Source organism: Agelaius phoeniceus, chromosome 6, assembly GCF_051311805.1.
Source record: "Agelaius phoeniceus isolate bAgePho1 chromosome 6, bAgePho1.hap1, whole genome shotgun sequence".
Taxonomy (NCBI): Eukaryota; Metazoa; Chordata; class Aves; order Passeriformes; family Icteridae; genus Agelaius; species Agelaius phoeniceus.
In genome coordinates, this window is record NC_135270.1 from 34217492 (window position 1) to 34233853 (window position 16362).

At 35.5% G+C, this 16362-nt stretch overlaps 1 long non-coding RNA gene across 1 annotated transcript in view; it reads right to left on the reverse strand.

The window, feature by feature from the left end:
- Positions 1–2433: 2433 nt before the first annotated feature.
- The window catches only part of LOC129121101 (uncharacterized), a 221037-nt gene continuing 207108 nt past the window's right edge, over positions 2434–16362 (reverse strand). Inside the window, exon 12 of the long non-coding RNA XR_013182816.1 lies at positions 2434–3575. This is a non-coding gene — a long non-coding RNA (uncharacterized LOC129121101). The remainder of the gene's footprint in view (positions 3576–16362) is intronic.

Consider the following 16362-nt stretch of genomic DNA (forward strand, 5'->3'; position numbering starts at 1 on the left):
GAAATAACTAAGTTGACTGCAGGTACAAGGGTCTGGCAACTTAGTTTATTTCTTTGGGGTGTCATACAGCACACTGTAGTGTGAGGATCTAAAAGTGTCTGAGGTAGTGGATGGAAATAAAATTACCTCCAAAAACAACCATTTTTCCTCCCCTTCCCCAAAATGTTATGAACTAACCAAAGGCATAAAGGGGCTGAATTTGCACACATGGACAGAAAGTTCATAAATTTTTATTCTATCTGGCTTTTTCCCCCATTAGTCCAGAGTGGCAATGCTGTTTGGGTTCTCAAGGTCTTCTCTGTTTATTGTACAAACTGGTATGGTTGCCTCTCCGTGAAACAAAGAAAACCAAGCCCCAAACAAACAAAATGCCCTTGCACAAATTTTCAAGTCTAATGTAAAACTGATGTTAGATTCTTTTGGCCAGTTGGCATTTTGAATGCCTCCTGAGCATTGCATTGATGTTTCACAAGTAGCTTTTAAAAAGCTGTCAGAAAAGAAGCCACCTTGTAGGAAAAATGAATATATGCAGAATAATTATTTTTGACCTTGAACTTTTTTACAAAATTTTCAGTGAGATGTTAGCTAGCTGGCAATTGTGTGGTGGTTTATGAAATATCCATAAGATGTCACAGAAGAATTAAACAAGGAGACAGAATCTTGTAAACATGCAGGTCATGCACAATCTGCTCGGTTCCTCTTTATTCACCTAATGTAGGTGGAGCCACATCAGTTGTATTTCTCTTTGTGTCCAAATAAGCTCAACTTTTTTTTGGTTCAGTGCTGAATACAAACTCAGCAAAGATTACCACATCTCTCAAAACCAAAATCTAGTTCTTGTTTGTTCCAATTTTCCAATTGATCTAATTTTCCAATTAAATTAATTGCTTTTCTCTTTAATTTTAATAAAAATGAGATGCTTTAAGAGTTGATTAGCATTTCGGTTACAGAGGTTCATTGTCGCTCTGCTCTCCAAGGCTCTCCACCTCTTATCATATTAAGAGAGTAGCAGGTTAATGTAAAAGCAGCACCAAAATAAAAACACAGAGCTAGTACCAGTCAGTTAAAAATTAAAAAAAAATCCAGAGACCATGTGTTCTACACAGTGAATGAACCCTTGCAGGTCTAAAGATTAATCTGTTTATAATGTGTTTATCTCATTCAGGTGTTTCCAGGGCTCATATAGCCTTAGTGGCTATGTCTGTATGAGCAGATAAAGCACAATGAAGGCATAGGCCTGAGCACTGTCCATCATCTGACCCTGTTCTTGAAGTGCCAGCACACAGACTGGGATGTTACTTTTCCATGTCAGGCAGCACTCTCTCAGGTAGTGTTAGCTCATGACTTGGGGGACAGTGTGTGTTACTGCTCATCCCCAGGAAGATGTGTGGATGAGGCCACTCCCTTCTGGGTGGTAAATTTACACCCCAGTTTACACATGTACAGAAAAATGAGATGTATCACTTAGCATCAGAGAGAAGGAAGGAAGGAAGGACTGTAAAATTACTCTGAGATCTTTGAAGTGTAAGAACAGAGTACATGTTCTGTGAAAAGAATAATGATGAGAACTTTTTCATCACCAGGTTTTAGTTTCCTACACATCTTTTAGATGGAATAGATAAATTTCAGAGCTACAACATATTTTAAACTAAGATTTACCTGCTGTAGTGCGAGAATTATTAAAGGTTAAAAATATTTTGTTATAAGCCTTGTAAAATCTTTTCCTCACTATCTAATTTGGGAATGCAATTGAGAAAGAAATATAGAACAAAGGTTATTCAGTGTTATCTACAACCATTGATATATTCTATACATAATTGGGTCAAGTAAGATCCATTACATGAACTGGAATTTTGCACTTTCTAAATTGCAATACTTTAATCTAAATTAATTTTCAAATATTCTGTCAGATTTTGTTAATTGGATTCACAAGGTAAAGTTGGCACCACCATTTCTCTTAGGATTGCTAGCAATGATAATCAATGTAAGAAAATACAGCTTCAGAATATAGTCTGAAAGGCAGAGTCTAAATGACAACTTACAGCGACTTTTTGGACTGACTAGGATCTCTTCTATTGAATCATTGTGAGGAGAATCCTATTTTGGGTCACTAGGCAATAAATCCAAATCTGAAAGGACCAAGTAAACATTACTGCTGCTTCTAGATGCATAGTGAATCCTCTGCTGAGTAGCAGTGTTCAGAATCACACTCTGTAACTGCAGAAAAACCAAGAGTGTGTTTAACAAAATTCTGGCAGGGCTGCAGGGAATCACAGCTTACCCAGGAGACACACAGCTAGATTAGTTACCCAGGGGACAGACAGACAGCTAGATTAGTTACCCAGGGGACAGACAGCTAGGTTAGTAAGAGCCCATGGTCTAGCTTTTAGGCTTCCAAAACTAAAATATCATAGATTTCTCACCCTGGAATTGTTTAATAACATTTTGAGGATGATAGTTATAACAGTGCACTTTACCTGCTGCAAAAGGCATTATAAGAGAGTCCACACTTACAAAGTTTATGTGTTGGTGTGTAAATTCCTATTTTCCTTTATTAACAACCGCTGAAGGCTAATTTCTCAGCAGAAATCATAATTTTACCCATTTTTCATGCTGTGCTTCCATCAGGGCTGCATTTAGGGGTTGGAAAATCTCATCAGTGAAAGAGTGGCTGCTTTGATTGTTTTTGATAGAATGCTTTAATTAGGTCACCACAAAAATTGTGTTTTAATAACCTGTGTCATTACTGAACAAGGGCGATTTAAATTCTGCTATAAGGAGGTTTCTACAGCATCCGACATCTGCTCTAAAACTTACTGTGGCAATATAATCTCTAGACTGCATGTACAAATTTGATTATCTGGAACTTCCAGAAATTATTTCCATCTGATTAAATCAGGGACTTTATCTTCAAGTATTGGTGTTGTATAGATTGACCGAAATCTTAACTAATGTCAGATATTACAGCCTATAATCACAAGTTAAGTGGAAGATGAAGGAACTTAATGGCAAACAGAAGAACTATTTCTGGTATTGTCTTAGCAAGTGACCATTTAATTCAGGCTAAAATGGCAGCAACCAACAGATCTGAAATTTGCAAACTTCTATCCAGTAACACTTCTGAGCTGCATTTTATTTTAAGCAACCTTAGTACTAATCACTGTTAATGGTATGGGGTGTTGTTGTTTTTTTAATTGCCAAGGCAACATAAATAGTAAAATATGTGGCATTTTAATGGATCCCTTTGCAATCCAGAGTGATAAGACTTTAATGTGTCATACAAATTTAAAGTGAGATCACTGGGTAATGGGGTACATATGGTGATCCTAAAAGAAAAGGTTACTGTGGAGAATAATTAAAAAGCCCTTTTAAAAATTATTTTTGCTGCTTAGGTATTAGTTTTAGAGGTAAAGAGGGATTTACTTTTCATTACCAGATGTATTGTCACTTTAGATTCTGCAAATTTGTGGTTTAGGAAACTATTATTAAAATATGTCTTGACTGCAATATGGAAGCCTCGGCTTTGATAGGACTGTTCCATACATATCTGAATCATTTTCCTCTGAGTGAATGACCTGTGGAAGAAAAAGGAAGACAATGAGATTAGCTATAAATCTTCTGTAGTGCTTTGAGAATTAAAGGACAGGCAAGTGACTTAATATTTAGTACCCAATTTAATCCATTTTTCCTTTTGAAGCACCTAACTTTATTTCAGGTCAGTTAAGGACAGTATCACCTCTAGAAGAATCCAGTTCTCTTTTCTCTGTAACAGATACCTGTTTTTAACTTCAATGATTGCATCAACATTTAATACTGGTGAACCTATGCCTCACTGCTTAAATTTTTTATCTGCAGGTGACAGCCTCAGATACAGACGTATGATGGTTAATTAATGCATAGGATGTATGGCAATATACATTAAAAAGTACCCAAAATTATTATTCCCCATTACAGTTACTGAGGTAACTGCTGATATCATAACATACAAGAAGAAAATAGTGTTTTGTTCTGGACAAAACTCAGTAGTGTTTTTACAGCTAACATGACGTGGAACTACAAAGATTCAGTCACTGGAATTGATCTTTTCAACCCATACTAGATGGGTTCTAGATTTCCAATCAGATATGTTTCTCTCACAAAGACAAAGAGAAACTAGAAAACAGTTTAATCATCCTCTGTCTTAAATCTGTTCTAGAGACTAGAGAATATTTCATGAATTTTAACAGTGAATAAATGGAAGCCTGAGAATACATCTTCATTTGATTTTGAAGTATCAAATAAATAAAACAGAAATAAATATAAAAGAAATAGCTGCACGCCCCTAAGCATATGCAAAAGAATATAAATCTACTAGTAGTCTTTATTTCCAAAATTATTCTGAATTCTAGCTGCAAATATTAATATTTGTATAGCAAAAATCTATCAATGACAGTCTGGTTTTATCATGGGATCAAAGCTAGACTATTAGAACCAAATTCTTGGTTGCTGACACCACTATATATATATATATATATTTGATTAATTTGTAATGTGGAGTATAAATGACTATTTTTGGGGCTTTTTTTCTGGTGCAATGACATAAGCCCCTTATAACAGGTATGGAAAACAGAGTTCCATCACCATGAAACAGGTCCTGTGAAGCAGCTGAATTTTAATTAAATTTACCTAACTAGTGTGATAAAATGGGGAACCTCCAACACCATCCAAAGAAACTTCAGGGCCATCAAATGTGCTTCACAAATAATTGGTCTCTACTGTTCAGTTTTGTCAGATAGATAACAATTCTTCATAAAATAAGCAAAGATTCATAGACAAGGTGAACAGAGCCACTTTTCTGAATTGGCTTTCAAGCAATTTCTTGGGTCTGATCTTTAGAAATTTTGGCAGAGAAAAATCTCCAATTATGTTAAAAAAAGCAAGTTTTTGGTCTTTCTGTTTTCACTTTTCTTTTTCTCTCAAAATTTTTTTGGTTGTTATTTTCATTAGAAATTACTCTTTTTGCCTAATGAGTGTAATGTTTGTTCTACTATTCTTTCAATTTCTTTTTTGGAATAGTCACCATATTCCAGAGTTGAAGAGAACAGCAGTTAAATGTAATACCCAATCATAAACTCACTTTCTAAAGTAAATATCACTGACATATTATGATGTATGACATTATTGTACTGTATTTGGCTGAGACAGACCTAATTTTCTTTACAGTAGCAAACATCGGGCCGTGTTTTGGATTTATGACCAAAGCACCCCTAATAATTCAGGGATGCTTTAGTTACTGCTCAGCAGGGCTCACACAGCTTCAAGACCTTTTCAACCTCTCCCTCCACACCACCAATGAGAAGGCTGAGGGTGTACAAGAAGTTGAGAGGGGAGAGAGCTGGGAGTGATGACTGCAGATGATCCAAGAGATATTCCAGAAGGTGTGGCATCACGCTCAGGATATGGAGCTGGGGGAAGACTGATGAACAGGGCCGCACTCAAAGTGGTGGTGTTTATGTGTGAGATGTCTGAACACTTGCCTGCACATGGGAAGTGGTGAATTAATTTCGTATTTTGCTTTGCTTGCATGTGCAGACTTCGCTTTATTTATTAAGCCATCTTGATATCAACCCACAGGTTTTCTCACTTTTCTCTTCCAGTTCTCTCCCCTAACCCTGCACAGGGAGGTGAGTGAGCAGCTGTGGGGGCTTAGCTGCTGTCTGGAGTTAAACCACAACAATTCTTTACATGTGTTAGCTGGCCAATAATTTTTACACCTGCATTATGTTTGGCAAAGAAACAGAACTTTTTATTTCATCTTCAATGAGTAGTTCATTTGTCTCTTTGAGCCCTGTGGCACCATACACTCTATCTAGGTGAGTGTGATGGCTGACTTGAAGGGGTCTTTTGCTTCATTTATGGCCCATGCAAAATCCCATGGTACCGGTTCAGATAAGACATATAGAAGCCCATTCTATCTAACATAAAAAAACATAAGTAACGCATATTGAGCCACTGCATATCCACTTACAAAATATTTTGAGGATTGTCTTAAATGCTAAGTAAAATAATTTCAAAATGTTCAAAACGCCTTATATTGAAATACCACAATATTGAAAAATGGCTTCAAGGAAAAGAAAACTTTTAAATTAACCACTTTAAAAAGGCTACAGATTTTTTCTTCTGTGCAGAGTCTAGCTTATGAAATATTCTGAGATCAGCATATGATGGTGAAAAGGTCTAGATAGAGATTGCTCACTGCATAGTTTGCAACGAGGATCTTTCAACAAGAACATTTCCTTTGATAGGACTGCAACATAAAGTATGCTTACTAACCCCCATGACAAGTGAAGTGCAAGGGCAGAAGAAGCCTGGTGTAGTCATGTCACCACAACAGTACATCTGTTCTCTCTTATTTCCACTTTCAAATATGAAGTAGTTGTGCTTAGCAGGTAGGCTAGAATGTCCTGACTCATTATTAAACAGGCTAATATATACCAAATACTGAATATATCATAGAAGAAAAAAAAAAGTAATATATTTTGAAGAAGTTGAGTCTTTAAAAAAAAGAGGGAAAAAATTGTCTATGTTTGCTGCTCCAGAGTAGAATAAGGAAATGTGCAAACAATCTCTTTGGCAATGTCGCAGATTCACACTGGATTCAGATTTTTTTCTGTTGGCTGAAGCCACTGGATAATATACAGATATAGAACATTGGTGACTACTGGATGTCTGTGAACCACGTATATATAACATGCTGTATATGGATTCCAGGACACGACCCTTGTATTTTATGCTAAAAGCCAAGCCTGCACCACCTGATTTCCATGCATGACTTTTGTGACGATAAAAACTGTATTTTTAGGGTCTCAGTCTGAATGAAAGGCTGTATATCCATGTTTGCAGCCACCCTGAGGAAAGATCAGTCCATTCAAGGGCCTTTCTTCTATTTTAATTTCTTTTTCTAAAATACAGTAGTAATGGTAAACAATAATTGTGATAATAAAAAGGAAAAAAAACCTGAAGTCATGCACAATTACTCACCACCTGGTGACTGATGCCAGACCTCCCTTATCAAATCCAGACTGGCCACTGGTAACTCCCCTCAGTTTATACACTGGCATGAAGTTCTATGCTGTGGAATATTCCTTTTGGTCAGTTCAAGTCACCCATCCCAGCTATGCTTACCCCCAGTTTCTTTTGCGAACCTCCTCATTGGCAGAGCATGAGCCAAGGGGAAATGTCCTTGACTTAGGATAAAGATGGCTTAGCAAAAACAACACCATTCCCAATCTGAATCTAAAACACAGCACTGCAGCAGCTACTGGGAGAAGCTACCTCTACCCTAGGTGAAATCAGGACAAAAACAAAGTTTGGCCTTAACGAAATTGAAAACCCCAACACAAGTTATTCAGTTATTTTCCCATCAAAACTAAATGCCAATTAAAGTTTTAAGACTTGTCAAAGTAGAGACATCCATCTCTACTTGCACAGATTTCCTTTTCTCTGATCTGCACAGCCCACCCCACCCCTGAAGTGAGATGGAGCCCAGGGGCCAGGCTGTGGGTGGAGGCTCTGGGTGGGGCTTGTCAAGGCCATTAGTGCTCATTAACACCTGCAGGTACTCCCAGTCACCCTCTTTTTCATAATAATTATGCCTCCAGCTGCAAAAAGAGCAAGAAAAATCACTAACAAGTATATATATTTTATAAAAACTAAAGTATTACAGGAAAATTTTGTGCTGGCTTTGAGTAAGGCAGCAGGAATATGGGCAAAATCTGACAGGTAGTGGCTGACCATCTGATTTTTTTTCTTATATGAGAATACTGATTTGGTTAAGAGAGCTTTATCTGCCACACAGCAGATGAATAAAGACAAAATCTGATCTGTTTGACTAGTATGAAAGCATTATACAGATTTTTGTCTGTCCTTTTTTTAGAAATGAATATGTGATCATGAGGAATCAGGTGCCCCTTATTTTGCTTTTTTTTTTCTCGAGGTAATAAAAGAATGCAGCATTCTTCTTTTTTCCTCTGCAAGTAAACATATTGATGAACCACTTCAAACAATGCTAATCAACAGTGTGAGAAGCCTGCAAGATAGGACATTGACAGGCAAGGTACTATTACTAATTTATTTGTCTCTTTATGGTTCAGTTAGAGGAATATCTCAGAGAGTGCAGCACATGTCAGTGTTGTCAGATGTTACACCGTAGCTGTCATAGTTTTGACTGATGTACAAGCACTACCTGCTCATGTTTGCCCTTCCTTTCTGTGGAGTGCACACAGGTAAGACAGCTTGTTGGTAATTTTTTATTTAATGCTTTCAGTATCTGCAGCTGCTCTTTTGCTGAAAGTTCTGACAATGAGAGATTCCACCCACCAAGATTCCCAAGCTTTCCACAGCAAGGGTTTCATCATGTAAATAAGGTTTTCCTCTGAGATTAGAATATGACTCGCATTTTTTTCTGATGCCTCGTGATCTTTGCTATAACTGTTCATGTTTTCATGTATTAGGAAATACCAAAAGAAATGAAATCACAGAAATTAAGGGTGCAAATGGTTTTACACTGCTCAAGAAAAGGTAATTTTCTTTTGAAAAGTTTTTTTTCTGAAATAGACATATCCTAAACCTCACCTTACACTAACAAGCACATCCTAATTTGAAGACTTATATGCAAAAAATGACTGCAACTATGTGTCCAAGGAGGTCTGACATTCACAGACTTTAATCTTTTCTCAGACACAATTGCTGGATAAAAAAGGAGGCATTGCTGTTCAGTGTGCATAACCAGATAAAGCCTCTAAATATGGCAAACATTTATTTCTCAATATAATAGAGCAAGAATTAAAAACAAGAATGTTTGTGAAAGAAGGGTTGACAAATAATCTTAGGCTGGGAAGTCAAATAAGCTCTGTGAATGACAGTTCATGTTGTGGTGAAGGTGTTCCAGGAAACAAAAGAATGTTGCTCCCAGATGCAGAAGTGAAACCTTTTCAAAATGTAAAAAGTCATTCCAGACAATACAGAAAATTTTCAGTATACTGTCTGTAGGCTACTTCTCTAGTATGGTCCAGCCAGTGAATCCTAGGAATTGAAGGAAATATCCATATGTTGAAAAATGTTTTAAAGCATTTTTATCTAACTATGGAGTTTAATTTGGAACAGAAATTCCCTTTTGCTGTATTTGTTCATGTTTTCCCCCTCCCCATCTTTTCATCTGAGCAACTGGCTCCACTCTTATCTCAGCAAAGGCCAATGGAGCAGAGAGCACATGGGCAGCATTTCTCACTGATCACTCATTTACTTATTAAAAAGTTATAAAGGGTGGTGTTGTGCAAAATAAATTTTATTTCTTTTCCTCCAAGAGATTTAAAAATCAGTGTGTAACATAACTTTTAGAGATAGTTTTCTGGGGTTTTATGTTTCTGTTTAGTGTGGGGCTTTTGCTTTTTTTTTTTTTTTTTTTTTTTTAAATTCTGTAATACCGTTTTTGTTATTCTGAGACCATATTTGTCTCACCAGGAGCCACTTTTCACTCAAAGGAATGTGGGGTTCAAGGAATCATAGAATCTCTGTGGTTTCTATGAACTCTAATGTTTTCAGGATATCTGCTGTGAAAATTGTGCATCCACAAGAACCGAAGCTCTCTGGCAATCCCTGGAGGTAAGCAAGTCTGCATTTTGAAGTGTGAGTAGGAACAGTGATGAAAACATGAACATTTTTGTAACACATGTATGCAGTTGTATTGAAAAATTTATCCACTCTCTGGGCTGCTTCTAATAGCAATGTAGGATGAAAAGGTGATTGGAAACATTCATATATGAATATTAATAAAGAATTAATAATATCTGGAATACTGGCAAAATTTGGAAACACAGAAGAAGAAAAGACCAAGTTTGACCTAGAGTTATAGCTCTTGCAACTCAGAATGGATTTTTTTTTAATGCTAGCACGATAATCTTAATTTATATGTATTTGCTTAGCAGTCTGAATTTTCTTCCTTCAGATGTGAAAAGCAGAGTAACAGTATTACAATGTTTGAGGTCTTGGTGTCTTTCATTCCTTTCAAAAACTCTATTGTCTTTTATTTCTTGAAACCTTGGTAAGGCCCTGATTTTAATCTCTCACTAAGGCCAGCAGTGCCTTCACTTGATCTTTGTTCTACAACAGCACCTCAACAAGTGCTTACATTTCACTGAAGGAAATGCAACATAAGGATATGTTTACAGTTAAGCCCAAATTCACATATATTTGGGAAGGAATGAATCTACATATATGCTTAAGTGCTTTGTTGAAATAAGTCCAGCAGAGTAAATGTATGTAAAGATAACAGAATATAGGAGAAAATCCTCACCACACGGAAACTGAAACAACATTTCTAAGCTGAACACAGCTTTACTGCAGGATTCGAGGGTAAAAACATAAACTGAGAAGCCATCCTTGGCAAATCTGAGTGAGCTTTATGTGTGTGTATCTCTTTTGGTGTCTTAGCTGCTAAATACATATTGGTGTTCAGCTGAGTTGAAATTTAGAATGGCATATTTTGAAGGACCTTAGTAGAGATGTCTTACTCTTTAAACTCTTAAATAACCTTTTATTAACAATAATGACAAATGCAACATTTTAAGATGAGAAACTCAGATATTTCAAAATTAATTTTTCACATTGAAAAGGAAATATTAAAAAGTTTTCCTTAAGCCATTGCTATTACTCTCATTAAATGTATATTTTTTGTAATATTCCTGGGACATCTTGGCTATGAATAATTTTAGAAAGAAACAGTGTCACAGAAGCAAGGCTACTCAATGAAAAAAGACTGTAGACAATGATGTGTGCTAAAACAGGGCATCTCCACTAAGAATTATTATAAGTGACTTTATGACATCATTGTGCCCCCATTGCTTAGGTAAGAAACAGTTATGTTAAATCTTTGTTGACAAAATAAAATTACAGAAGAGCTGCACAGCTGCATGTGCATTATAATGTTCTGTGAAGTAAAATATTTCATAGCCATTTTTTTCCATAATGCACAAGAGAAAGCTTTAATGATAAAAGTTTTCACTGGAAGTTGTTGGACTATTTTCATTTAGTCGTAATAAAATGTTAGCCAAAAGCTAATGTTAATATTGGCAGGAGGAATGTTATTTCTGTGGAGGAGGAGGAGCAGTCCTGCAGTATGTCAGTAAGGTGTGTCTCAAGATAAATTCTAGCAAAATTCTCCAAGAGAGGTGATACAACAGGTGAAAGCCTGACTGCAGCCACTGAAGTCCAATTCTTCTCAGTTTCCAATTGATCAGAAAGATTTCAGGTAGATTTTCCACCATGTTGTAGGGCACAAAACTTTTTGTCTGGCTATTCAGAGTGATTTCTATTATTGCTGGCATACTGATGTCAAATTTAAAGGCTAAGATGAATTTTAATGGCATAAGTAAGGGAAAAGGAGAGAATTCAAGACAGGGCTAACATAATAGACTATTCTTTATTTGTAAAGGTCTTACTAGATATGTTTTATGAATGACATCTTCAAGGCAGCACATTCATATCAGTTCAAGTATATAATTAATTATAACAAAAACAATACTAGTAATAATAATAATAGTATTGAGGCCACTGTAGGGGAAAATCCTGCTAATTCTAGTGCATGTAGGTCTCTCTGAGCCCCTTCCTGCCTCACATATAGACATATTTCTATTAAGATAAGGAGACTGTGAGCTCAGATCTTTGTTCTAAACCAGCAGCTGCTATGATTAGTGTGGGTTTTGCATATCAACTTCATCCTGTATTAGAGGTATTATTTTTTTTATAATTCTTTTGGTATATGCTCATTGGGAATATGTCCCTTGATTCTTTTTCCAACAGCATATCATGGCAAGGGCTGCCAGGAATGCCACAGGCAAGGCATCCACAGAGCTAGCAAATTCTGAGCAGAGCTGTATTAAGGAAATTCTCTCCCACTGGCACCAGGAAGCTGGAATTCAGAGAAGGCCATCTAAAATAATCAAAGCATTGAGAAATGAGATCTGTAAGCAATGTTAAGAGAGATAAACATACGTGCTTTTCAGAAGAACTGGTTGAGTGGGAGGACAGGGAACATGAAAGCAATTTTACATAAAAACAGAGTGTAAAAATAGATATTCTAAAAGGAAAAAAATCTTGATTTAATTATCTGTAGCTCACAACAAAGGAAGGAAGAGTCCAAAGCCTGCAGATCTACACAGGTGGTGCTATTAAAAGTAGAATTTGTTCACTGCAAACAGTATGGAAAATAATAATATATTATAAAACACAAAATAAAACCAAAAATGCACATTACCTACATAGATATAAACCAAACACAGACACACATATATAAGATAGATATATAAAATGTCATATTGTGGGTTCTCAGGATTGCATTTTTTATTGTGTTTGGCATTGTACCAAATTAATTTCTCTAAAAATATTGTACTGTTTGTCCTCTCTTATTTCTGTTTACATAAAAACTTGTCTTGTATTTGTTTATTGTTACTGAATAGTCTACAGGTTTCTTTTTCTATTCTAGTAGAATGGTCCATGGAAAAAACCCTTTGAAACTGGTTAAAACTCACACAGTGTTTGGACATATGAATACACTATGTGTAATAGAATTCAGTAATATTATTAATATAAAATGATGAACTGTATAACAGTATAATTTAAACTCTGGGATTAACCTATCATTTTGCATTTTGAGGGCATTTTTTCTGCTACATTTCATGGGGTTTAATGTCATCTTAATATGTTAGATTATCATTTGACCAGTCAATGATTTTCAATTGATACAGCTTTTATTAAAAGATGAAAAAGCAATTCTTATACATACTATTTTTATGTGTTAGGTTACCTTTTACAATGTTTTTTTAATGTTTACACTTAAATTGCAGAATAAATCTATCAGTTAAAAATGGGAACCAATTTTTTAGTTTGTTTCTTTTCAATGAATTGTGATTACATGTGATTTTTATGACATTGATTCAACTAACGAGCTGTTGAACATCATCTTGAAATTTCAGCATCAGTGGAAAACAGGTTTAGCTCGTTTTTTTGCATGTTACAATGAACAAAAATTCTATCTCCTTAAGAGAAGTCCAGAATCTTTACTCTCTCTGAATATCTCCCAATGGTATCTGAAACATAGCTAGCACTCCCTATATGGAGATTAAATAAAATAAAATTTATCCTCAGATAAATATCAGATGGGGATCCTAAGACCCCCTTCAGGATCCATAAGCAACAGCCGAGAAAATACCTTCTGTGTATTAAAATCAGAAATGTAAAGAGATGTAAATGCCCAAGAAAGAAATTTGATATTTCATATAAGTAAAACTACACAAATCACATGTAAGAATATACATGGAATTTTTAGAGATATTTACTTGGCCTGCTTCCAATATTTATTTGATGTTGCCTTAAAGAATTTGCATTGGTTCAGAAAAAAATATCCAAAGTTGGTTCTTTATGTAAATTTCTGGCTGGAAGAGAGTACAAAGTAGTGACAGCATTATTTGTCAATGTCCTCCAGTGATTGTTAGCAATGCATTCTTGCACATATTGTTTCAGACAAAAAAATTAGTATTTTGCATTAGCAGAGGATAATTAGGCAATAAGATACAAAAGAGAGTAGGGTTATCATGAGATAAACACACACATGGGGTGTTATGAGGCACAGCCAAGTATCTGCAATCCCTCCAGGGTATGATTATCTCGTGATAACCGCACACCCTGGAGTTGCCTTATTGCTATTATAAAATATCTTTATTATAGGAAGAAATGCACATTTTTGTGCTGAAAGAAGATGAAGGTGGCAATTTAGAATGCTGAACAGCAGTTTCAGCTGAGCTGTGTGGTTTACATAGATTAATCTATCCCATTGGAATGTTTCTTCAGCCAAAAAAATGTTCCCTAAATCCAAGCAGTCATAATCTGTAGTGATGTGCAGCTATTTGGAGTATTTGACAAATTCCCTCCTTGGTTCTTATGCTGTTCATTTGACTGCAACATACGCACACAACAATACGAAGAGATGGAGAGGTGTGAACAGGACAGTGAACATTCTGAATATTTAAAATATTTCTAAAGTCTGGATTTTTCCTTTTACTTTCATGCAAACTCTATGTAAACTCTGGAAAGCTTCAGAGAGTTGAATAATGCATCTAAAGCTAATTGAAAACTATTGGGAGATAGAAGTTCCAAAGTAGAAACAAAGCCAATAGAGCTTTAGAAGCTGGAAAACTGATGAGCCAGGGAGAAGTGAGAAGCCCTTTCCAAGTAGCATGGCTGTTTTTCTACCAGGCATAGAGAGGTGATGCCTGAAGGGGAAAAGACAGCTGGATAAATAACACTGGCTTCTTTGTATGAAATTGGACTTTTGCCCCTATCATCAGTGGACAAAGGCCATGAGAATACTTAGCACCAGTCCTATGCCTTATAGATTTGTCCATGTGAATGGCCTCTCTGAATTTACAGTCTTGCTTTGCATTTGGGAGCAAAAACAACTTGGTCAGGCTCAAGGTTGATGTGAATTGCTCTGACAACATGCTCAAAAGAAACAAATCTTGTCCCTATATCATTTCAACAAGTGATCATTTCAACAAGTGGTAGGTTAGTTGTATGTCCTGTTAGTCATAGATTCTTCATGAACAATTCTGCCTAAGGTTTTATTTCCATTCTGTCATTTAATTATTTATGAAAATCATCACATATTCCAATGCAACAGAAAGAACTTCAGGGAGCATTCTGTTTCTGTGAGTTTGTATTATTGAACATATTTTAGGAAGAAATAAGCATCGAAATAGCTCATAAATTGTGTGTTAAAACATAATCAATATCTGTATTCATGTTTGGGCATAAAAAACACACAAAGAAAGCCTTGTAGAATTTATTTCTGCTTAGAAACTTGTACTTTGGCCTTCAAAATGTGTCAGCTTTAATTTAAGATTGGTGTTTAATATGGAATATGGAGATCAATGCAATTGATTTGATTGAATAAAAAAGTCCTTGAAAGGATATATGGTTCACATTTTTAAATGCAACAAGCCCAATAATTGGTTTAAATGTAAAAATAAATTGTATCTAGAGATATCTATTCCAGCCAGGGGTGATGTTTTATTGGTTTTTGCATTTTACTAACTGATGTGCTTTCATGTAAAATCAATATTGTGTAGTCAAATATATTTTGCTTTGTTGTGTAGTAGGTTCAGTTAGCTGAAATATAATTTTAAACATGGCATAACTAACCTTTATTTTACAGTAAGCCTTTTGTGCAGAAATGAAGGGAAAATGTAAAAAGACACTTTTAACTTCCTAAATATTCTATATCTTGCATAATGTAAAGATTTTTCATGTGCTTCTGCAGCATTTTACTTTGCTAACTCTCAGCCTTTTTAATTAAGTCCCTAGCCATTGCTCTGCAAGTAATTGCCATCTGTGGAATATTAGACACCATTTCAAGTGATGCATATGTACCTGCTTAGCAGAGCTGTGTAAAACTAGGCATCATACTTTCTACCTGTACTGAAACTGAAAATGTATTTGCATTCAATTTTTTTAAACCTATCATGAAGAGAAAATCTATTTCTCCATTTAGTCAATGTTGACACTTTTAATACAACTGAAAAGCAGCTTTTTTATAAAAAGCCTACAACTCATACAATTCTTTGGTTTTTTTCTTTTAATTATTATGTCTCCCTCATGACTGGGGAGAGCTGAAGTCAAAAAGGGAATCTGACATATCTCACTTTATTAAGTGATCAGGGAAAATGATCAGGGAAATTCCACTGCTACTACAGAGGATGTCAGCAAAGGCAGAATGTTATACAAGAGAATTCTAATGGATACAATTCTTCAGTTCAACAGGATACAGTCAATACAATTAGTTTAAAATGGCCATTAAACATCTGCTGGTTTTCTTAAAGTTTGTACCTCTCTCATCATTAAGGAAAACAGATTATTTGAAAAAGCTGTTAGTGTCCAAAGGAGAAATTTGTTTCAAAGATTTATTTCAATGTGGCTTCATGATGTACAGATTGAAAAAGCCTTTGAAGAAAAGGGATTTTTGTATGTACTATTCTAGGGAAGCAGAATTTTATGTCTTTTTGTCCCCAAACTCCAAATTACAGTGCTCTGTCCAGTTTTTATTTTGCCTACTGCAGGATGATGAATAGAGATAGGCTATTTTTCCTCATCTTTCCTCTCTCTCCATAGTTTTGAGGAGGTAGGTAAAATTCTGTGGATTGCTTTGCAAAGCTGTAATTACTGTAGAGACCTACATTTCCACATTAAAAAAAAAAAAATGTTTTCTGCACCATGAAGTTTGCATACAGAAAATTGGTATTTCTAAGTACTTCTTCCAACCCTACAATTCTG